Source organism: Phyllostomus hastatus, unplaced genomic scaffold (genome assembly GCF_019186645.2).
Source record: "Phyllostomus hastatus isolate PE091 unplaced genomic scaffold, TTU_PhHast_1.1 phas_contig_86, whole genome shotgun sequence".
Taxonomy (NCBI): Eukaryota; Metazoa; Chordata; class Mammalia; order Chiroptera; family Phyllostomidae; genus Phyllostomus; species Phyllostomus hastatus.
In genome coordinates this window covers 51,720,614-51,745,657 of record NW_025333977.1, presented here as the reverse complement: position 1 = coordinate 51,745,657, position 25,044 = coordinate 51,720,614, and the positions used below count along the sequence as shown (strand labels likewise).

Below are 25,044 nucleotides of genomic sequence, written 5' to 3'. Positions count from 1 at the left end.
CAAAAAATGAGGGGAAAAAGGAAAGAAAAGGTCATTTAATATTTTGTAAAATCTAGAAAACATATAACAATCCACCTTTATAGGTAAAAATGTTGCCAAAAGCAACAGAGATCAGCTAGAAAAAAAAGTGTAGAAAGAAGCTACTATGTCAAGGAGTATAAACTAAGCATGAACATCTCAGAAAGAGGAATCAAAAACAAACTTCCAGGTAAGGGCCACTAAGGAGGATCAAATCCAGCATTCTCTTTTTTAACAATAGAAATAGTACTATACTGGCTGGTTGCAGGAGAGTAACGAATTAATTTAGGTCTAAGAAACAAACAAGGTAAGGCTAAATAAGAGATTAATAGATAAGTCATCTTTGCAGAAATCAGTTAACCAATTTGTCATAGTGATTTCATGAGAGGATCAGGAAGCAAGGCCAAAGAAAAATATGTTCACCGATCCCCTAATCCCTAGTAGCTAAAGTAAAAATACACCATAAAAAGCCACAAGCCAGTAATAGATATAGAAGTATACTTAACACTGCAAATGTGCACACTAAGATAGCTAATAAAATTGACTAAAATCAGATGATAGAAAAAGAGAAGAGATACACTAATATTTATCAATGCTCAGGTAAGAATAGACATTATCTAAAAATAGAAAATTAACACTTTACATACAGTTCTATAAAATTATAGTGATAAACTTAAACATTAGAACAAAATTATAACTATAAGTAGAAAAACAAATACCTAGATAAAAATACTACATAACATACCGCAACATGTTGGAACTAAGATCAAACATAATAGTTATACAATAAATAAAAACCTTATTTTTCCCCAAAGTAAGATTCTACTAGAAATATGCCTTAAACAATGTCATTTAGAAAAATGAAAACCAGGATGTCCAAGTATTCAAAAGATCCATATAAAAAATGCAGGACTGAAATCTTTTATCAGGCAAACACTAAGTCAGGCCACAAAATTTTAGACAAATTAAAGAAGCATAATTTTTATTTTTATAAACTGCAATTCAGTGAATATCTATGACCATAATGTTATAGCATCAATAAGCATAAAGCAAATTGGAGAGAACAAACAGGGAAAAGAAAATAAATACATAGTCTCCTTGTCTTCCATTCATGAAAATTAAAGAGTCAAAAATAAGTTAGGACATAGAGTATCTAAATTATATAACTAATAAACAGGCAATGTACATCAACCTCTGTATCTTGAAAAAATAGCACATAATCAGCTTTTAACTACCCATTGATTATTTACAAGAAGTGAAAATATTTTAGGCCACAAAAATATTTAATAAATTTCTAACAGTAGAAAAAAGCAAGGTGCATTCTCTCATCACTCTGCAAATAAGTATAGTAAGGAGAATAACAACAATAACAAAAACGTCTGAAAATAAAAAAAAAAAACAGAAATCTCTCTTCTTGTGTCTTAGTGAAAATCCAGGTAAAATTGAAAAAATATCTAAAAAATACAACATGTCTTCTTAGACATAATCCACAAATTATCTCCTAGCATATGGTATTGTTTCCCTTATTCTATATTGGATAACATTTGAACATTTGAGGTACAAAGCACATATAGCCACACAGCTAGACTTTAAACTCTTGATGATTCCAAATTTGGTCTTTGACACTAGTCATCAATACCTTTCAAAGCAACAGTCTTTCTTCCTTCATCTGAATGTGAAGGAGTTCAGTTACAAAAAACCAAAATATAGTTAGATATACATTGTTTACAATAGGGCATGTAGTGTTACAGGTATTTTCCATGTTTTAATAATATTGTGTTAAATCCTCACACAGGACATAATTTCATTGTTTTTAGAAAGAAAGGGGGTGGGGAGAGAGACAGAGACAGACAGACAGACAGGCAGGTATCAGTTACCTCTTGTAGGCTTCCCAAATGAGGATTGAACCCACAACCTGGGTGTGTGCCCCCACTGGAAATAGAATCCACAACCTTTCAGTGTACAGGGCAGTGCTCTAACCAACTGAGCTACCAGCCAGGGCCGTGAATTAATGTTTAATCCTCCTGCCAATTCTATGAGGTAAGTATCATTATTGTATTATCCTAATACAAGGTGAGGCAAAAGTAGGTTTAGAGTTGTTCATATGGAAAGTAATACAATAATTAAATAATACAAGAATAAACACTATGTTTTGTGCACCCACAACTGTAAACCTATTCCCCTCACTTTTGCATAAAAGTAAGTAAAGGAAGGCATAAAGAGTTAAATAACTTCTCCAATTTACATAGCAACTAAGTAGTCAAGCCAGCATCAGAACCCAGAGAGAGTGGTTAGTGTAGACTTGGAGACATTTTATAGATAGTCTGCCTCTAAGATACCTTCTACTTCCAGAGTTCTGTGAGGCTCATACCTTAGTATTGACATGAAGCTTTAAATAATTCATCCCAGAACATGGTACAGTGTTCAGTGAATTACATGCAGATAACGAGAACAACTATTCTGATAAGATTTTTGGCAAGGTAAATGAAGAGTAAAATTCCAGGGTCCAATTACATGAAGTAACATCCTCGATTGTCCATAAAACAAAGGAATTATTTCAGTATTGTACGCAAGCACATGTCCCAGATAGCCTTTTTTTTTTTTAACCAATGCAGATGGTGTAGGTTTGAGCCAGAGTTATTACATAAACCCAGTAGTTCTTAAATGAAATTGTGTAACCTCAATAACAAATAACCATGCATCTGCTTAATAATAATTTTTGTACCATTTTTAGACCAGAGTACTGTAATTATTTTCCCTGATTATGAAGAATTTGGAAATGAATCACACAGTTGCTTTGCTATTTACTGTTAATCAATTATTTTCCTCCTCCTTCCTAAAAAATTTAACTAGAAAAGGTAAACCTATGTTGATATATTAAAGATAGTAAACATTAACATTAAAGGAACAAAAAAAGAAAAAAAGGTGGGATATAAATAGTCTTTAAAACTTGCCTTCTACTCTGAAACTACGGCTGAAAATACCTACTCAAAATTCTGAGTATACTGGTGTAAAATAAAATTGGCTCTTATTTTAAATGTAGTTGTTTCCATGATAATGTGACATTATCTAAATGTTAAAAGTACAACTTCTTATTAGAAAGTTTGCCTCTGAATTCTTATAAATGATTTTTACCCAACAATTATATAAAATCTTTAATATTCTATTGGGTTGCAAGACCATTATATATGTTAATTAACCTATAATTCTGACAAGATAATCTTAACTTCTAGTAATTTGGATGAATTGGCAAAAAAATTTGAACTATTTGTAATATTATTGGAATTCTAGCCATAATGATTAAAAATTAACAAGTAAATTATAGTAAAATTATTTATGACAGTTATTCATAGAGCAAAATAATGTTTTATCTATTGCTTCAGTTTAAATTGAAGAGTGACAAGCTATTATAATAGTGCAATATCTAGTTCATTTGACCCATTCAAATTGATTTGGTACATGAACCAACAGTGAATTCATTTATTACTTTAGAAAAGCAATGTTATAAATGCTATTTATTCATGAATGAAAACACTTCTACTTTACATAAGCAATTTAACACAGTTCATTTTGTTCAGGTGTACATGGTGAGAAACAATTTATATACATTATATTTCTTTCTCTAGATGATATATTCTCATATTGCATTCATTTCCCAAAGGCAGTTGCTTAAAAAAATCGTAAGGATATTCTTCTTCATTTTCTCTATAGCCAGATGATTTTCCAAGCAAAAACAGATGCTAACATAAATAGTTTTTGCTCTATATTCTGAAAGATCAAAGAACCCTGGCATTCTATATATGGCACAGAAGCTGGCACAGATTTTTCAGCTGTATGAACAGTATCTAAACAGTATCTACCAGCCTGTTGTTATTGCCAGTGGTACTAGAATTATTCATGATAATAGTAGTAAGATCATTTGTACTTATACTTTTTAAAATTAATCATAAATTCTTATTGCAATGATTAGGACATAGTTACATTTTTCAGTAACACATACAGTTTATGTGTGAGGAAGCTGAAAGAAACAGGGTGATATACTTCCTAGAGATGAACACATGGAGTGTGTCCTTCGCTACAGTCGTGTTGTGCATCCCACAACTCCCAGAGCTGTACATGATCCGGTAATGAGAGAGGTCCCGCCCCAATACTTGGTGCTTTCAAGTCATATCACACTTCCTCATCTCAATTATTTTCTCTTTTGAAGAGCCTAAAAATCTCATTTCCATCAGATCTTCATCAGTCTTTCTCATATAGGGAAACAACACACAATCTTTTCATAGTAAATACCTAAAAGGGTTCTTTCAAACTGCAGAATTTGCCTCTACACTATCAAATAAACCAGAATTTTGATACATGCCTTTTTAAAACCCCTGTTTCCATCACTGACATAGGAGGTATAACAGATAACACTTGGGAACCACTGCTACAAATAACTGATAAAGTTTGCTGGAATATTTGGCAGCAAGCAGAATTCCATTGTACCCATAGTGGAAATCTCTGTCTCTCTGTCTCTCTGTCTCTCTCTCTGTCCCTCTCCCTCATCCCTTCCCTCCTTCCCCCCACTCCTTACCATAGCATAGTCATAGTCAGTAGAATGTGAAGGATGGTGTCATCCATTCTACTATTTATTTGTTTTTATGAAAATAGAAAAAAAATTGCTTTCTCATTGTTCTTCTCCTAGGTCTCAGGTAAACTTTTCATGGCCACTGAGACTATATCAGTTCTTTCAAATAAAATGTGTGTATCAGATACTCAAGAAATTTATAAAGTGCTTATGTAATAGTTTTCATTTAAAATATATCAGAGTCCTTACTTGTTGACATCCATCTCCCCCACTAGTAACATCACAGACAGCAAGGAATAATTTGCTTATTATCACATTGAACTGCAAAACCTAGTACATCTAGTATTTGCTAAATGGTGAGTATTTTCAATCTAGTGGAAAAAGGAAATAAAATGCCTTAACAATAGAACACGAAGTTTTCTGTATGAAAGAAGACTAGATATGCTATTGGAACAAAGTGCTTACTGATTGATTTTCAGCGGTACACCCATGGAGATATTCTTATTAAACTTGGTGTTCCCTAATTTCTGCTTGGAATCAGTAATTATAAGCAATCTATAATCAGTGCATAGATTTTATCTTAGTCAGGTTAAGTAGGTTTAATATATTCCCCAATAAATTCAGACTTCAAAGAGGTCAATTCATTTAGGCAGTTCCTTCAACTTCATTATGGACTAGAAAATTGTATGACAAATAAAACTATGAATAACAGATATTTTCCAGAATAAATTTCACTACATATAAAATGTGCAATGACATTAGATCATCATACATTTTAAGAATTCATCTCAGTGACAAATACCTAACTCATAGTTCCACTATATGCAAGATTTTCAAAGTTTTCATTTACAGCCAATTATTATTAAACATTGCAAATAAGTAGTTTCTAAAAACAGAATTTTATAGTTTATTAGCTTATAATATTTCATAATATTTTTAAAAATATATTTTTGAGTACTGGCATAAGCCTTAGAGACTTGTAAAACAAAGCTACCAGCTAGGATGATTTTGTGAGGAAAAAATTTTAATACTTACAAAAAAAGATCCTGCTTTTTAAATTTTCACTATTTTAACATGTTACTAAAATCAAAGAAAAACAAAGTGGAAGCCAAATTAAGGATGAGAAAAGTGGCTGTGCTCACGTACACACACACGGAACTTAGTAGCATCTTCTGGCTGGGAACAGTGTGACATTTGCAAACTATTTTAAAGAGTTCACAGATGTTGTTCAAATGTCTGTAGCATCAAAGAAATTGAAGGTCAAATCAATGCTGGCATATTATTTGTAAGTGCTCCAATCTGGTAAGAGAAGGATTAAGATCTGAGAGACTGAAACAGTTATAAAAACCAGTGGTGTCCAAAATCTTCTGCATGGCAAGATTTAGATAAAGTCATGAAAATAGAATGAACTTAGGAACTGAAAAAAATCTAGGTTTACCTCCTGTCTCTAACCCTTCTGAATCTACATCAGAAAAATGTAGACATGAATGTCTCCAAAGTTGTTTGCTAATATTCAGTGGAATAATATGTAGAAAGGGTGTGGCAGAGTGACTAGAACAGAGGTATATATGTGTTAACTCATTCTATCCCTCCGAGTATTTGAGGATTCCATTAAGACCATCTACAAGGAAAAAAAACTAGATGGAACACCTCATTAAACATCAGAAGTACAATGACAGTAAATACACAGAGTGCTTGCATTTTATCTGGCACTCTTGTTCTACAGTTCAATATAAAATCTTATTTAGTCCTAGTAACAGTGTTTGAGTAATTATTATGAGGGAAGATAGGCACAGAGAAGTAAAGTAACTCACCCAGCATCATACTGTAAGTGAGAGGCAGGGCCAGAATTTGAACAAAAGCTACTGGCTCCAGAACCCATGCTATTCTACTTCTCTAAAGTCTAGACTGGCTCTGACACTCATTTTTTAACTTGGTTAAGACAATGGTTGGTTCGAGGGGGAGGATTGAAAGTGGATGGTGTGGGGTGGGTAGGGCAGGGGAGAATAATGGGGGAAAATGGGGGCAACTGCGAATGAACAACAATAAAAAAGTTGTATTTCCATTTAAGTGGGATAGACATATATGATCTTTAAAATGTCAACATTAAACTTGTGTGTGACTTTCCAATAAATTTGGAGTCACCGGGACATCATAATTTGACATCTATGTGGCAGAGCATGCTTGAAATCCAATGTTGTGGTCTTTGAAGGCACCTCAAAGAGAAATTGGCTATCATCATCTATAGCTGCGGATACTGAGCTGTTGTTCATGTGGCTGAATTAAAAGACAAGAACAGAAGTGTGGAATTGGATCAGAGCTCCTTCTCATGGCTAATGCTACAAAGAGCCCTTAGGGAAACAAACATGCTAGATATACTAATATTAATAATACTCATATTTACTTTGCTAAATACTTTACCATGTGATTTTACCTCCATCTCATAATAGTCGTATTAAGGGATCTATTTTTATACCACTTTTACACACCAAACAGCTGGGATAAAACATGGATTTTCCAACCCACAAAGCTTATAAACATTAGAGCCTGGAATTGAAACCAACATGTCTATCTGAGATAGTGATAAGGTTGAAAACATTTCAGACAATTAAGATTTAAAAAACTAAAAAGCAGAACTAATTGTTGTATTACACAAAGTGGATATACATTGTTCTCACCTCTTGCTGTCACACTTATTTTTTCCTTACGATTGGTATCTATAATTGCGTAAGAGAAGGGGACTCCTGAGAATAAAGATGCCAATGTCAGGGAATTGGAGTAAAACAGATCATAACTGCCCCACTAATGGCATTTCTGAGGAAGCAACTTAATTCTAAATTAGTGTTCTTATTCTTTACATTCAGTAGTGACTTATTCAAAGTTGAGGTTTCTAACGATAAGGACTTCTATTAAAGAAAGATCTTGTTTCCTGCTACTGCAGGGAAGTCTTCTTTCAAAATGGGATTCTACGTATGGTGTCAGGTGGGTACTGGAAGTATTGGGGGAAACACTTTGTAAAGTGTATGATAGTCTAACCACTATGCTGTACACCTGGAACTATAACAAAATGATATTAAGCATAAACTGACACTGAAAAATAAAATTTTAAAAATTCCTTTATATCAATTTATTAGCCATAATGAAGAATAATTATATAAATCCTTAAGAATTAATGCTGTTTTTCCATCAAGAATAAATAAATTTCCTGGCTGGTGTAGCTCAGTAGATTGAGCGTGGACTGTGAACCAGTGTTGCAGGTTCAATTCCAAGTCAGGGCACATGCCTAGGTTACAGGCCACGGCCCCCAGCAACCGCACATTGATGTTTCTCTCTCTCTTTCTCCCTTCCTTCCCTCTCTAAAAATAAATAAATAAAATCTTTAAAAATAAATAAATAAATTTATTTCTCATCTTTTTATCTCTCATTCATTTTTAAGTCTATGAAAATAACAACTCAGCAAGTAGATGACATTGGTGTTATTTGTGGATATTATTCCACTAGATTACATACAAGTTAATTGTACTGACAGAATCATGCTGCCATGTATATTTATTATATATTTCCCAAGTCAATCAATCACAGTCTACTGAAAATGTATTTATTTAAATTTTTTAAACTTTTTGTTGACGTAACTTTGGTTTACAACATTGTGTAACATTCACGTGAACAACATTATAATTCTATATCTGTATACTAATCCTGAACACCACCAGAAGTCCAGTTGTACCACACAATTATCCCCCTCTACCTATTTCACCCTTCCTCCATCCCCTCTTTTGCCCAGTCTGCTGCCTGCCTGCAGGAGTATGTTTTTGCTTTGCTTTGTTCATTCACCTGTGGTGGTTTTTTTTTTTTACATATTTCATACACACAAGTAATATATATTACATACAAGTAAAACCATACCGTATTTGTCTTTTTCAATATGACTTATTTCACTTCATACAATATCCTCTAGCTCAATCCATGTTGTCATAAATGGCAAAACTTCATCTTATGGCTGAGTAGTGTTCCTGGTAGGCTCATGTGGTGGAGAGACAGAGAAAAAGGAAGCAGCTGTCTTGTGTCTCTTTTTCTAAGGACATTATGAAGTCTCTACACTCATGACATAGTTGCCTTCCAAAGGCCCCCACACCGAATACCTTCACAGTGAGAATTCAGGTTTCAATGTATGAATTTGGGCAAACATCCAATCCAGAGCAGACTAGATTAAAAGTAATATTTTTTCCAATGAAGCTTGGAAAGCCAAAAACAATGTGATATTTTTAACATTTAACAAAGTGGGCAAGGTTGAAACATAATGCTTTTATGGTTAAGGCTACCTTCAAACCAAGAAAAATTATCAGTTCTTATACATTTATTAGTTTTTATTTTATTTCTTCAGTTGTCTTAAGCATGAAACATTTTTCAAGTAAAATTGGTTATATTGTGACATACAATATTATAAAAGCTATATTTGTGACTGAAGATATTATACCAGAACATAGGAAATATTGGAGAATTTCATATAATTTCAGAATTGCTTATTGCAATGATATATATCACATACAAATATGACCTAAGAAAGTTAAACATTACTTTTTATTTGGGAATGATTCCCATAAAAGTTAATATATTAAATAATCCTAAATACATGAACAACTTAATATCAATAAATTCTATCTCAGTAAAAATCCAAATGTAACTAACAAATTTAGAGATGACTTAATATGACTAACACAAATCTTAACTTTAAATATCACGTTAGTCCCATAACTTCATTTGCTCTCTGTATTTTCAAAGTATCTCTTTCCTAATTATACATTGTAGTCACATTTAAAAAGTGGCTTTACTCAAAGTTCCATAGTTCATAAATATTTAATTGGTAAAATATATTTTCCTGTTTGGCCTTTAATTCTAAGGCATCAATATCATTTTTATTTCTACTTTACAGTTAACTTATAAAGTCAATTATACCAAACACAGTTATTACACTATTCATGTCTTTAAACATGTGCTAAGCAGAAATCAGGCCTTGCACAGTGGTTTTAAGAACACGATCTGAATCCAGAATGCATGGGTTCAAATTCCTGCTCTACTATGTACATCCTTGCTTTGTAATATTGGTCATACTATTTAACTTTCTATGCCTCATTTTCTCATCAGTAAATATGTAAAAATAATAGCACCTCATTGGTAGAGTTATCCTTATAAATTAAGTGTGTCAATATGATTAAAACATTAAAAAGAATGGTTGGCAAGATAAGTGTTGTGTAAGAATAAAATTATTATTACTATATAAATTTGCATTGAAATTAAGCTTTTAGAAAGCTTTCTCATCTACTTAGTTTAGAGTAGAAGGAAAAAGAGACCTGGGAATGGATCCTGTTTCTGACACTATCTATGTGAACTTACACTAACGACGGAAATTCTACAAACCGTACTCAATCTCATGTCCTGCAAATTAGGACTAGTCTCACGAGGATTGAAAACATCGGATAAAGGGCTCAGAACAGTATTTGGCTTTCTATCCTAATTCCTCCCCCCTTACTTTTTTCTTCAAGTTCAGCTTTGGATAGTGAGAAAAATGATCAGAACAAATAGCAGGTTAGCTAATTAAAGAGCAATTAAAATGCTGTTGCAGTGTCAATGGTGACCTGAGAAGAAAGATAAAGAGTGAATAGCAAGGAAAAATGGAAAGCACAGAAAGTACACAGTCAACACATTCTTGGTAAATGACTAAATGGAGGCATGAGTGATGATACAAAGGCTTCTGCAAAGGAAGTTCTTCAGGGCAATTCCACTTTGCTATCCATATTTTATACACGAGTCACATATGGTATTATTATTAGTATCTGAATATTACATTTTCATACCCCTCTAATCTTCAAACTTCATACTGCTGTAATTTTATTTTACCTTTATTTTTATTTCATTATTTCTCCTAACTTCATTCCTATCAAGCAGTCAAGGTTTTCTCTGAAACTTGAGAGAAGTATTCAAATATAGCTATAAAACAGATTTTCATCAGGAAAAATATTGTTATAAAACCCATTTATGAAGTACTTGTCTCTACTGAATTTTATTACTCTGTGGGCCCCGTTATGCTTATGAGTTTGACTATGAGTAGAAAGAGAACCCTCTGGCAATAATTTCAATATTGCTGGTTTTTTGAAAATCGGTGTCAGCCTTATTAATGATTTTGGAGAACACTTCCTCCATGTCAGTTATTTCTTATGAAAGAGGTACAAGAAAGTGCTTTGAAAACCATAATACATACAATAACAGTTTTCACTATATTATCCAATATACATAAAATCAACTATATATATATATATAGATAGATAGATAAATATGTAACCTGATCAGACTTCTAATTCTGTATTAAAAACAAAACACAAAATATAAACAAAAAATTTCAATCTTAAAGTCAGTTAAATTCTATCAACATAACTTAATTGGAAACATAGCAATTTATATCCAATAAATAATTTGTTTTTAAACACAAAATTCAAAATTCTATGTATTTATAATTGTATTTACTTATGAATGAAGTAATATTAAATGTTATTATAACTACTTCACTGACCTTGAAGAATTGTTGGAAATTTGGGTTATTTTAAAATATTACCTCCCACTTTAAATAAAGAAGTAACCATGGTATGCATGATTCAAAATACAGAAGAATAAAAACATTATAGAATAGAATCAAGGATCTAAATAAAACAAAAAGTTGTTGATATGAACATAAGCTACACAGTGATAATATTCAATGTAATCCATTGTTGAGATTTGAATTCCCAATTTTCTATGAGATGAAATGATAAATTATACTAAATTAGAACTAGCCCAGTTTTTCATTAAATAATTTCAGAATCTATAATGCAAAGAAAGTAGTTAAAAGTCACTAAAGTCTCAACATCCAAAACTTACAGTCCCAATTTGGTGACTAGCATGGCAGTTCTAAACAGAGCCCAGCAGATGGCAGTAGACTATTATAAAGTTATCAGGAAGACTAAGAAATAAATTATACAATGTCATTATTACATATGTACATAGAGAATTTAATAAATAAATTATACTATCCTTTCTAACATAGTATAGATACCACAGCTCTAAATGCATTATATTATACCCTGGTTTTGTGGTAGTAATTCATGCATTTCTGAACACTGCAAACACATAACAGTTTTCTTATTTTAGATGGCAACAATCACGCCAAACTCAAACTCAGTAAAGTCCAATCATAATTAACAAGATGGTTCAATATAAGTAAAATAAATATTAATATTGAGATCTCTAATTCATTCAACTCAAGCTCTATATACATAAAAGAAAATAGAGTATATAAAAGTAACTCTAAACAATATGTTGAGGATTACTTTCCTCAACATAAACTTCAAAGACAGGGAGTTCTGAGAAAAGCATTTGTCCAAAAGCATCAAATGTTTTAGTGGAATTAAATAAAATGAAGCCTAGGAGAAAAGTCACTAAATTCAGTGCTTTTAGAGTTCTTTGAGAGTATATCTTGAGTAAAATGGCAAATGGATTTTGACCTGGATAAAGAACTGCCTTCCTGTTGCTTCCATTATTATACAGTGTGGTGGCCATGCACACTGGTCTAAAATCAGACCATTTGGGTTCATAACTCACTTTCTAGCTGTGTAGCCTTGAGTAAATTACTTAAATCCCTGGGTGTCACCTTGTTCTTCTTTATGAAGAGAGTAATAAAAACAACTACCTTAACTTGAAAAAATCCCAGTGAAGGCATCATCTCTTCATTGTGAACTTCAAATGAGAGAATGTATACAAAAACTATACAGATATAATGTGGTACTTTTTCCATTGACTGATCTTTCAATCTGATTTGTAATTAAATGTTACCTATTTTGTTTTGTAATAATAAAGACATAGCCAGGCATATTTGCACCCAAACAGAGCTGACATCAAATTGGATAATTCTCAGACACCGCACCCAGGAACTGCCCTTGGAGAGCATCAACAACTCCCCTGTGGCAGCAAACAAGGGGCAGACCACACCTGGAACCTGGCACATTCTCTGCCATTTTCCACATTCCTCAGATGGCAAGGGATGACAAGTGATTTCCCCTTTTCCCTTCCACTACAAGTAAGTTAGAAATCATCATAAAATTTCACAACTCTGTTGTTATCCTGGTATCCTGTTTCCAAAATGTGAATGCTATTATGTTTTTCTCAAATGCTTACAGAGTTGTTTGAATTAGCTTGTACTTTTTCATTCAAATTATGTTTTGAAATGGCTTCTCAAGTTTAAGGGATTACCGAGGCCATGGAAGAGTCAGTTTGTTTGACCTTTATGAAGGTAAATAAGCCGTGACCCAAAACCCTTCAGCAGCCCACTTTAATAACCTAGGGATGATGTGGAAACCATGGGGTAGAAACTTTTTGCTTAAGTCTAAGCAAATATTCAAAGGCTATATATTAGTTTAAGACACATATTTATATACATATGTTTTTAAATTTTGAATTAATGTACAATCTATCTCTATAAATGCATACATTTTTATTCTGAATCAATATACAAATATATAATTTCAAACTGATTAAGATTATTTTGTTCTTAGGTTTGTGGAATTGCTTTTGTTGCAAGGAATGCATACACACACACACATTTCACTGTGAATTATCTAACTGGAACATATAGCATGGTAAGACAAAAACAATACATATAAGATCAAATTTGGTAAGCAGCCTACACATTTACCTTGTCCAACTCCAGAATAATGAATCTTGTCCCTACCAGTCAACCATGGTCTACTCAGTTCACTAATCCAGTAATAGAACACCATCTCAAGAAATATTTTAATTTAGGATTTTCTGAAGATGGGAAAGAATAATAATTAAGCCTATAACCTGAAGTAAAATTCTGTCTACTAGAAATTTTTTATGCATAAACACATGCAATAATTAAAATGACTATACAGTAGGGCTATAAAATCCACCTTCTGTCCCTCCTTATTGGAAGTAGGTGGTGACAGCCTTCTTGGGAGCTAGTTGAATTCACAGAGATAGATGCATTTTGGTCTGCTCCTGGGGGCAGCACCATTTACTCCACAGGAGAAGGCTGCGCATGTTCTGTCCTAATGAATGAGTTACTCTAATTCTGGAGTTCAGAACTCATAAGTTCATTGTTGCTAAGCCTCACTCCTTAAGTCAGCAATCAGTCTCTATCTGCCTGACTTAATCTATTTCTCAGTTGGTTCTGAACTTACAAAAAAAAAGGTTGCTATTTGTTAAGCTTTGTCAAATATCAACAATGAAAAAAAAACAAATATATTGTTTAGAGATTCATAATTATGTAGCAGAAATATAAAGATATGCTTGATAATACTGTATAACCTAGGCATTATAACAACCTTAATTCTGTTGATAATGTTCCATTTCTTAAGCTGGCTATTAAATACACAATGATTTGTTAAATTATTCTTGAATACATTCCTGCAGTTTCTTTATCTAAGCTGAACACTCTGGCTTGATTCTGTTTTCTCTGCTGTTGGCAGTTCTCTGTCAATCTGGAGTTAAAGGAGGGTTTATATCCAACAAATACTGGCAAAATACAAAAAGAAGAAAATAGCCTTTTTTAATGTATACATACTGAAAAATGGATTTTCCTTTGCTCAGCACCATGAAATTTTCCCATTTAAAGAGGCACAGGCTGTTAACTGTGTAAGCTTTCAAGAACTAACATTGAGAGTTTGCGATCTATCTAAAAGCTAGATCTCTTGCTTTCCCCCTTAACCTACCAAACATATCAATATATCACATAGAATTAGGGTCATCATTGTTTCAGTAAATTTGAAAGGTGTTCTAGGGTAATGAGTGAGCACTTACTGGGTCCTTGGAAAAGATTAATCTGTTTAAATCATTCCCATAGCACAGATTCAAACAGCAGCCAAATGGAATAAGCTAATTATGGGTAAGATTCAAGCGTCATTCTTTATTAAATCAATGCTCTAAAAACCTTCCCTGATAAGTTTCCTAATACATAGACATGAACAATTAACATCTAATTAGTCATCCATCATCCTTGCTAAAATTATTTCAAAGGAAAACTAAATAGATTCTCTCATAAAGATTCCATTTAAAATGTGTGATAGTGTCCATCTCTACTTACCTATTCATTGTTTGCTATCTAGTAGCCTGCTTGGTAAGATAATGTTCTAAAATATGAAACTATTAATTGGGATATTCCAATAATATTCAAGAATGCCATCATTTTATATATCCAAATGCCCATACTGACAATTAGTCCAACCAACCGACTTCATAGAGGAGGACCCTGAAACTACTGGGGGGTTTAACTTGTTGAAAAAGCCGCAGTTGCATAGTACAAGGAAGGGTGAGTATTTAAGACCAGGTCTCAAGGCAATGGTCCATCTATCCACTCTCCTTTCCTATATTGCTTTAAAAGAACATTTTAATGCCTTCGAGCTACTTCATAAGATTACTGAGTTACCTATTCCTGTTATTATGTGAGAATAACTACTAACAGCTTATTCCCATATCCCATCTGGCTTTAGCAAATCAGAATAATATAGAAGGTACAGCTAGAGATCTAGAGTCAGAATACCTGGGCTCAAATCCCAGTCTCAGCACTTATTAACTATGAGAATTTAAGTCAGTTTCTCAAGTCTCTGTGCCTTTCCTCCTTCATTCCTGAAATGAAGATGATAATGATGTTGCTTCTGATGATGATGATGACAGCATCTGACCCCAGAATTGGTGTCTGGATTAAATAAAACAATGCCCTAAAAGGATTACATTAGTCTGTGGGAAACTGAGGAGCTCATTGACTGTTATCTATTCATAATATGTCATCTCTCAAATTTTCTCCTATTTCCTCCAAATTCATTTTTAGAAGACAATTAGTACATTTACCTATAATGGAGTGAGAACACTCTTCACACAACACAGTGTCTGCACTTTGTATGATTCCACCACTTATATCTAAGACCAACAGAGAAGATGTGTTGCCAGGAGAAAAAATAGAGCATGCACTACGTGAGGGAAAGGGGAAATGAGAGAAGTCCAACCATTAAGTTATTTCATTAGTCTGCTTTCATATTCCTTCAGGATTAGGGAGAGCTTGGTCCAAGCAGACAACAGTGGCATATGGATGGTTTTAAAAACAGCAGTGTGACTGGGGCACATTATTAAAAAGGAAAAAAAAACAATTTCACCTAGTTAGGGCCTAGAACAAAGTTATAATTGATATCAAGAAACCCAGTGATACCAACTGCCTAGCCTTGAAGGAATGCAGAGGGTAGGTGAATGGGACTTTGATCATTCCTTTTTCATTAACCCTGTGACAGGTTCTGCCTTAATATTAATATATTTCCACTAACCTTCTCAGCTTCCAGTGGTTCTGGGCACCCAGAAGCTCTATAGCATAGTATGTACATATGAAAACACAATCAGTGTAGAATCATAATGGTACTAATGTCTCTTCTTTCTGCCCATGATGCAGTAGTAACTCCAAAACCTCCCATCTCATTAACACACATCTCACATTAAAGGAATTTTCATTGCAATCATATTCTACATAGCAAACTTGCATATATTCAACATTTGCATTTTCTTTTAGGACTAAATATTTTGAAGCTATATTAGGTATGGGATACTTCATAGTAGGAATTGAAAATTAGACAAGAAAGAAAAGATGGCTTATCTCTTCTTGGACCTAGGGTCTGATAGATACAAACAGGCAGTTATTTAAAATGTGATGAGTGCTTGGGTAGGAGGTTCTTCTTACTCTACTTCACAAAATCTATCTATTACCCATTATTTTTACTTTCTCCTGAATCTGAATTTTTTCCTTCTTTCCTGAATACCTCTATTGGCTTTTAAGTATGTTCAAGTCCCTTTGTATTAAAAGAAGTTTCTTTCACTACATGTTCCCTTTACAATTAAACTTTTAAGATTTGTCTACCCCCATAATTTCCAAATTTTTCATTTAGTTCATTCATCAACATTCAGAAATCTGGTTACAATTTATTCCTCTCCACAAAAGTAAATGTCACTGCCTTCGAAAAATCCCTAATCACTAAATCTAATCGACACTTTCAATTTGATTTGAAAATAGACATACAAGTCCAGAAAGCACAGAGAGTCCCAAACAAGATGGACCCAAAGATGACAACACCAAGACACTTCATAATTAAAATGCCAAAGGTTAAAGGTAAAGAAAGAATCTTGAAAGTAGCAAGAGAAAAGTAGACAATGCCTACAAAGGAGTTCCCACAAGACTGTCAGCTGATTTCTCAGAAGGAACTTTGCAGGCTAGAAGGGGATAGCAAGAGGTATTCAAAGTGATGAAAAGCAAGGACCTACAACCTAGATTATTCTATCCAGCAAAGCTATCATTTAGAATTGAAGGGCAGATGAAGTGCTTACGAAAGTAAAACTAAAGGAGTTTACCATCACCAAGCCATTATCATATATATTGCTAAATAGAATTCTGTGAGAAAAAGATTGAAAAAATGAACACTAAAATGGCAATAAATTCACAACTATCAATAATTGAATCAAAATAACTAAGCAAACAAGCAGAATAGGAACAGAATCAAGGATATGGAGGTCATTTGGAGGGATATCAGTTGGGAGAGGGAAGGGGAGAAATGAGGGGAAAGGCATAGAGATTAAGAAGCACAAATTGGTAGGCATAAAATAAACAGGTGGATGTTAAGAACAGAATAGAGTTAATGGAGTAGCCAAAGAACTTAAATGCATGACTCATGGACATGAACTAAGGGAGAAACTGCTGGAAGGAATGGGGGTACTGGGTGGAGGGGGGCAAAGGGGAAAAATTGGGACAACTGTAATAGCATAATCAATACAATATATTTTGAAATATACTTTAAATCTGTATCTGTATTTTTAATTGCTGAGCAACACTTAATATAGAACAACACTTTGTATTAAGTCATACTTTTTGTCTTATTATAGTACTCTTACTACTCCAATCACTCTTTCATAACACCTATTGCAGCTAAGCATTTTCTAACAAGACATTAAGTATTTTATTTTGTCAAAGCTCAAAGTATAGTCACTCTTTTTGTTCCCACTATACCACCACTATCCAATAGAAGTATAATGTGAATTACAAATGGCACAAGTATGATTTTAAATGTTTTAGTAGCTTCATCAAAAATGTAAAAAGAAACATGAGATTAATTTTAATAACTCAATAGATTCAAAATATTGTTATATCAGCATGCAATCAATATAACCAATTATTAATGAAGTGTTTTACATACTTTGTTTCCTATTAATAAATCTAGCATAAATTCAGCTTTGGGCTTGCCATATTTCAAAGATTCAGTAGCACCATGCAGTTAATCGTTCCTGTATTAATTGGTGCAGCTCTAGTCTTGGATTTAATTACTACTTCAGAACCAAGATTCCAGAATAGCTATCTTCAGCCCAGACCTCTTTTGAGTTCTGTATGTCTGATATCTTCCCTCAGGTATCTCAAATTCAATGTATCTATGTCCAAAAGCATGATATTCAACTCCTAACTTTAAGTTGTTCCATTTTCCCTTACCTTAACAATTGCCACTACTATCTACATGGTTTTTCAAGGTGAAAACCTAGTTTTTGCCTTGATTAATCCCCTTCACCTCTATGCTTATGCTGTTTTTATTCTTATATCTATATCCAGTTTCATAGTAGACCTTGATGATTTTACTTTCTTTAAGAAGTAATCTTATCACATCTTTCCTCTACCCCTGGCCCAAGTTATTTTTCTCTCAAAAATAAAATGACAACTAGTTTCCTGTATATTTTTCTTAATGACCTGCTCCTAATATAAATAGCACTAACTATAATTTATTATTAAAAATTATTAAAATACAAATTACTAAATTATAAATTCTTTCATTTTTTTATTGTTGACACTATTACAGATGTCCTCAGTTTCCCCCTTATCCTCTCCACCAACCCCCCACCCCCCGGAACTGCCTTCACCACATCGTTGCCTGTGTCAATGGACTTTGCATATATGCATATGTGTTCCTTAGTTAATCTCTTCCAGTCCCCCAACCTCCCCTCTGACAGGTAAGTCTGTTGCATGTATCCATGCCTCTGGTTTTATTTTGTTTGTCAATTTATTTTTTTCATTAGATTCTACATATGCACAAGATCATATAGTATTTGACATGGTCTTGCTCTGACTGGTTTATTTCCCTTAGCATTATATTTTCCAGGTCCATCTATGCTGTCACAAAGGGTAAGAGTTCCTTTTATTTTATGGCTGTATAGTATTCCATTGTGCAAATGTACCACAGCATTTTCATCCACTCCTCTACAGATGGACACTTGGGCTATTTCCATACCTTGGCTGTTGTAAATAATGCTGCTATGATAGAGGTGCATATATTCTTTTTCATTAGTGTTTAAGGGTACTTGGATATATTCCCAGAAGTGGAATTTCTGGGTGGGAAAGGAGTTCCATTTTTAATTTTTTGAGAAAATTCTGTACTGTTTTCCACAGTGGCTGCACCAGTCTTCATTCCCACCAAAAGTGCACAAGGGTTCCCTTTTCTCTACATCTTTACCACCACTTGTTTGTTGATTTATTGATGCTACCCATTCTGGAAGATGTGAGGTGATATCTCATTGTGGTTTTAATTTGCATCTCTCTGATGATCAGTGATACTGGGCATTTTTTCATATGTGTATTAGTGGTCTGTAGGTCCTCTTTGGAGAAGTGTCTACTCAGGTCCTCTGTCCTCTGATAATTGGATTCTTTGTCTTCCCAGTGTTGAGTTGTATAAGTTATTTATATATTTTGGAAATTAACCCCTTATCAGATATATCTATGGTGAATATGTTCTCCCATTTTGTGGGTTGTTTTTTTTCATTTTGTTGATGGTTTCTTTTGCTGTACAGAGGCTTTTTAGTTTGATGCAGTCCCATTTGTTTATTTTTTCCTCTATTTCCCTTGCCCTAGGAGAAGTATCAGCAAAGATATTCCTATGAGAGATGTCTCAGATTTTACTATCTGTTTTCTTCTACAATTTTTATGGTCTCTCAGCTTGCATTTAAGTCCTTTACCCATTTTGAGTTTATCCTTATATATGGTGTGAGTTGGTGGTCTGGTTTCATTCTTTGCATGTACCTGTCCAATCTTCCCAACACCATTTATTGAAGAGACTGTTCATTTTATGTTCTTGCCTCCCTAGTCAAAGACCAATTGATCAGAAGACATGGGTTGATTTCTGGGTTCTGTGTTCTCTTCTATTGATCTAAGAGTATATGCCTTTTCATATGCCAGTACCAAGCTCTTCTGGCTCACATTCATATCACATTTGGCTCACAATGTTTAGCAGGTACCTGCTGTATCATAGGCACTTAATAAAACCTTGTTAAGTGAGGATCACTTAACTCAATATTATAGGGTCAAAAATCTGAAAATGATGTCTTCTTTGCTGGTGTGGCTTTTCCATAAAGCAATCAGTCCTTACCTTTGTAAGTTAAAAGTGCATTTGTCTTTGATCCAAATTCCACTTCTAGGAGTAGTATTGACTCACATTGTTACAGAGCATATTTTGTGCCAGGAAACAATTTTACCTCTAGTATTTTATTTAATCACCCTAATTATTCTGTGAAAGAGATATTTTTACCATATAAAAATAAACAAAAATAATGTTCAAAGAGTTTAAATAGCTGCCTCAATTTACATACTGAGTAGTGAAGCCACTAACTGACTAAAGCAATTAGACTTCAGAAATCTATCTTTTTTGACAGCTCCTGCCTCAAGTTTATTTGTACAAATAGCACAGAAGGACACCAGCTCCATGCAGACAGCAGCCTGAGGTCATATTGGTCCTTTCAACCTCACATTGGCAAACAGAGGCTTTTACTCTGGAGCGTTCATGGGAACCTGGGCACTTTTAGGAGCCTGAGCCTGGGATGGAGCCTGAGACTGAGCTACAGCCACAGCTTGGGGCTTGGTTTAAGCATTGACCTTGGACTTTGTCTGGGAGAGCCTGAGACTCTTGGAAATATGAGCATGAGCATGTTTTCTAAGCTTGCAGTGAGTGATATAGGCATGTCAATTGAGCTTATGATTCTCCCCTGCCACCCCTTTGAGATCTTGCGCTTGACCTCTGTGGGCTTTATTAAGGCCTTAATAGCCTTGATAAGTGTGTTCATGACCTTGGTGTTGTTGGTCTGCACCTTCTTTAGGCCCCTCCTGTTGTGCTTCCTGGCAAAGGGCATGTTTGTCAGGAAATTGGGGCCTACTCACTTAAGTGATTCATATTTTTGTGATCAGCATTTTTGGATGCTATGTCTATGCTATTTTCAGACTGGTTGTATGTGGTGTGGTTCTTGGATTTGGTCATGCCTGCATCCAAGCCCCAGCTCTCTAAATGCCTGGAATCAGAAGCCAGAAATCTGTTTCTTTTAACCATTAACCTTCATTGCCTCATATCATAGATAGTAGCTAAATATTTCCCAACTGAAATTTCTCAAAGTAGAGAAATGACTCAATATTATATGCCATATTCATGCCATAGATGAAATATAGTAATGTCATAAAGAAAAAATCTGGAAAGAATACAGAAATACTGGATCCACAGAAAGATTTCAAAGACATATTGATTTAAAAAAAGAGCAAGTTACATAATAACTGGAGAGTGAAAGTACAGTTTTGACCTTCATGATCACCTACAATAGGTGTTACTACCATAAAGATGTTCTTTTCCATGGCAAAAGAGACTTTGCAGATGTTATTAGTGCTACTAATCAGCTGCCATTCAAATAGAATGAGTATTCTGTATAATCCATTTGGGTGGGTCCAATGGAATCATAGAAGCCCCTAAAAGCAGAGCTTTCTCTTTGGTCAAGGGAAGAAGGAAGTCAGAGATATTTGAAACATGAGGACTTGACAGACCATTGCTGCTTTGAAGCTATAGGGGGTCATGTCAAAAGGTGTGGATGGCAGTAGCTGAAGGCAGCCCTTTACCACTAGGATCACAGATCTGTAGCTGTAAGGAACTGGATCCTGCTAACAACCTAAGAGAGCCTATAAGTATATTGATTATCCAAGCCTCCATTTAAGGCCTGAGCCTAGCCAGCACCTTGATTCCATCCTTGTGAGACCTGAAAGCCAGGAACCAGTGGAGCCATGCCAAATCTCAGATCTAGGTAACTATGAGCTAAGAAATGTGTTATAAGCCACTACATCTGTGATAATTTATTAAGCAGCAAAAGAATATTAATATAACTTGCAATATGATCTTATTTTTGTGCAATTAAAATTCATAAGTGCACAGAATTAGAACTGAAAATGTAAATAAAATACTGAAAAAGATTTAACTCCAGAGTGTCTGGAGGTTGCAGGGAGTGGATAAACAACAGTTTTCACATTTAGTTTCATATAGACATTTTCTGGTTGACTCCTTTATCAGCATAATGTATTTATGCATTAGTTATAAAATATAAAAGATAATATTTTAAAATGTGGTGATTCCATTAAATTGGAAATCCATCATGAAGTTTCTCTTTCAAAAATGTATTCTAAAGTCAATCAAGACATACAATATCACCAGTCAGAACCCAGCCACTGAAATAAATCAAGCTGAAAGAATTGTCCAGGGAGTCACGTGTGCCAAGTAACTGAATGATAAACAATTACAGAAATCTGGTATAGTTCTTCTTCACAATACTCTTTCAAGTGGTTAAAAGACACTCATGACCCCATGAGCCCAGTGCTGTTCATGAGCCTACATAACATGGACACTTAGAAAACAAAGTAAGAATCATCATCTTTAATCATCTCTCTCACCTATAAATACAAATTACACGTTCAAGATTGCTGAAAATTTGTCCAATATATCAGTGAGAGAATCCATGGCAACTTGACTAAAAGACTATAGAAGCTAAGCAATCCATGCACTTGAAATCATCCAGCCCTAATAGCTCCTTCCCTTCCTTCCTTCCTTCCCTCCCTTCTGTTTCTGGGGAGTCATTTTCCTGATCATTTGAGTAAATGCAAAAATCTATTTATAGAAAGACAATCAAATATTATAGAATTTTAACAAGTAAAATATAACTTTTTAGTATGAGTATAAGATGCATAGAATCCTATAATACAGCATTTATAAAAGTTAGATTTTTTTCATTGTTAGTCATTTCCTCCAAGCATTCTGACATTTGAACTTCAATATCAAATATCCCCTGCTTTTCAGTCAAAATCAGCTAGCTGCAATTTGAGGCATTTTCTAGAATGTAGCTTATTCATATTTTTAAAAATCTCAGAAATAGGAAATATGTGACTTAGAAAAAAATGGACCTGCAGTGATTTGGTAATTACATTTTTTTAGCACAAAATGCAGATCTATGGTCTTGACTTAAAACACAAAATGTGTGTTTAGAAGTCAAGGAGTCCACAGAGACACTACAAGGACTAAATATATTGTCTTTAAAATCTAATTCTGCCATTTATGATTCATAGTCATCTCCTTAAGTTATGTTACAGATTTTCACAATATCCCATTGAGAGAGATAGAAGAGAAGGGAAAAAAGGCCACACTCACATCTATTTCTGCAGTCAAGGAGTTGCAGTAAAAACCAACTTTCTCAGTGGCTTGCTAAAATTGCTATTTTCATCTGTGTTTCTTAAAAGCACCTCTTTTGATGAAAATCCACATATCATTTTACTTTACTGGATGTTGGAATGAAAAATAGATGCCCACTGTCAGCCAACTATATTGATTACGAGTGAAAATGTGATCATTTTGCATTGACTTGCCCCAGAGCATCGCGTTCCATCAAAGCGGCAGGAGGAAATTAATGCTTTCATATCGTGCCTAAGAAAAATATGAGATGGTGTTCACTTTGCCCTCTAGACAAAGAGGTATATACAGTAGCTGAAAGGTAATAGCTTTCAGAACATGAACTCTAGACTTTTATTAAAATCATTATTTAATGCACAAAATATAATGAACCCACTGCTGTGGCATTTAAAATAGTCACTTGTAGTCATTACCTCTTAGACTGTAAAGTTTATGTTGTTAAAACCCAGTATTTCTTAAATTAAATGTATGCCCTTGTTTCATCTACATTATATGTCTTAAGTGATAACTTCTTGTACACACATATCAATCAAACCATGTAAAAACTATGAATTAGTCATGACAGCTATTGTTATTTGTTTATGTGACTTCTATTTTACCAAAAAGACTAATGATCCTATTAATCTTCAAAGGACACCTTTTTGGGCAGAGCATAGATCTTTAAATATATTTATAGATCTATACAAGTTGGCTTGCAAAATGACTTTTCTTAATATTTCATCAGTTGTTACTAGAATATAGGCTTTTACTTAAAAATAATGCAAAGCATTTGCATTATTAATTTAAAAACAGAGTTGCAGTGCCCTCGTGCTCACAGTCCATGGACTTTGTATTCATTGTTTCCTGTGCTTTGCATTTGATGCACTTCCTACCCTTTTCAGGTATTTTGGAAAAGGTCATCTTCTTCATAAGAACCTCCCTGACACTGTATTAAATTATTTTTTATATTAATTCTCACCATTATACCTTCATTCTTTGATATTTCTTATCTTTCTTTCCTAATCTGTATACTTATCATTATCTGCCATACACACCAAAGAGTATCCCGGGGTTTAACTAAAAGTGCAGACTAGGGCCCCATCTGTGCAGAAATATACTGAAGAATAGCTGGCCAGCAAGACAGCATCAAGAGCTTTTCTCAAAAAGAGTCCTTGCAGCAGTTACTAGGACAGTTCACACAGCTGTTCAGGGGCCTTTCAGGAGAAAGGAAGTCAGGTACAGGGTCTTCTTAGATTGACAGCCTTATATCCCACAGAAGCCAGCATTTCTTTTAGCAACTCTGTGGCCACAGACCATAGGATTATCACAAAGTACACATTCCCTTATGGTAGTCATTATACTCTGGAAAGTCCAAGTATGGCATCCCATAGTAAGTTTATAGGTGTTTTTTTTTTTTTAATATTTCCTACCAGTCCAGATGCAATTGTCCACCCTGATGTTTTTTGTTTTTTTTTTTTATCATAAGTAAAGCTGTTGAATTATATAGTTGGCAATCTATGCTTTTTGGGTTTCCAGAACAGAACTAGTATGTTAACCAAAGATCAAATTCCTATGTAGCAGAAAAAGAGTTTTATTAATTGTCTGCCCACAACTATTTTATTTTAATGAGTCTCTCATTAGACTGCAAATATCATAAATGCATGGATGTTCATCTGTTTTGTTCATGCCGAATGCTGATTAACTAGTCTCTATAATAAAGCAGAGATATAGCTGAATTGTCATATAAATGAATGTCTCAGTTTTCTTTTTTATAACATGAGGATAATAACAGTACCTACCTGGCAAGGTTATCATTAAGGATTAAATGAGACAATATTTATAAGACACTTAGCACAGAGCCTAGCATATTGCCAATGTTCT

General features: G+C 33.9%; 1 protein-coding gene across 1 annotated transcript in view; it reads right to left on the bottom strand.

Moving 5' to 3' along the window:
- ROBO2 (roundabout guidance receptor 2) overlaps nt 1-25,044 on the bottom strand; it is a 1,629,349-nt gene that overhangs the window by 1,453,482 nt on the left and 150,823 nt on the right. The window lies entirely within an intron of this gene.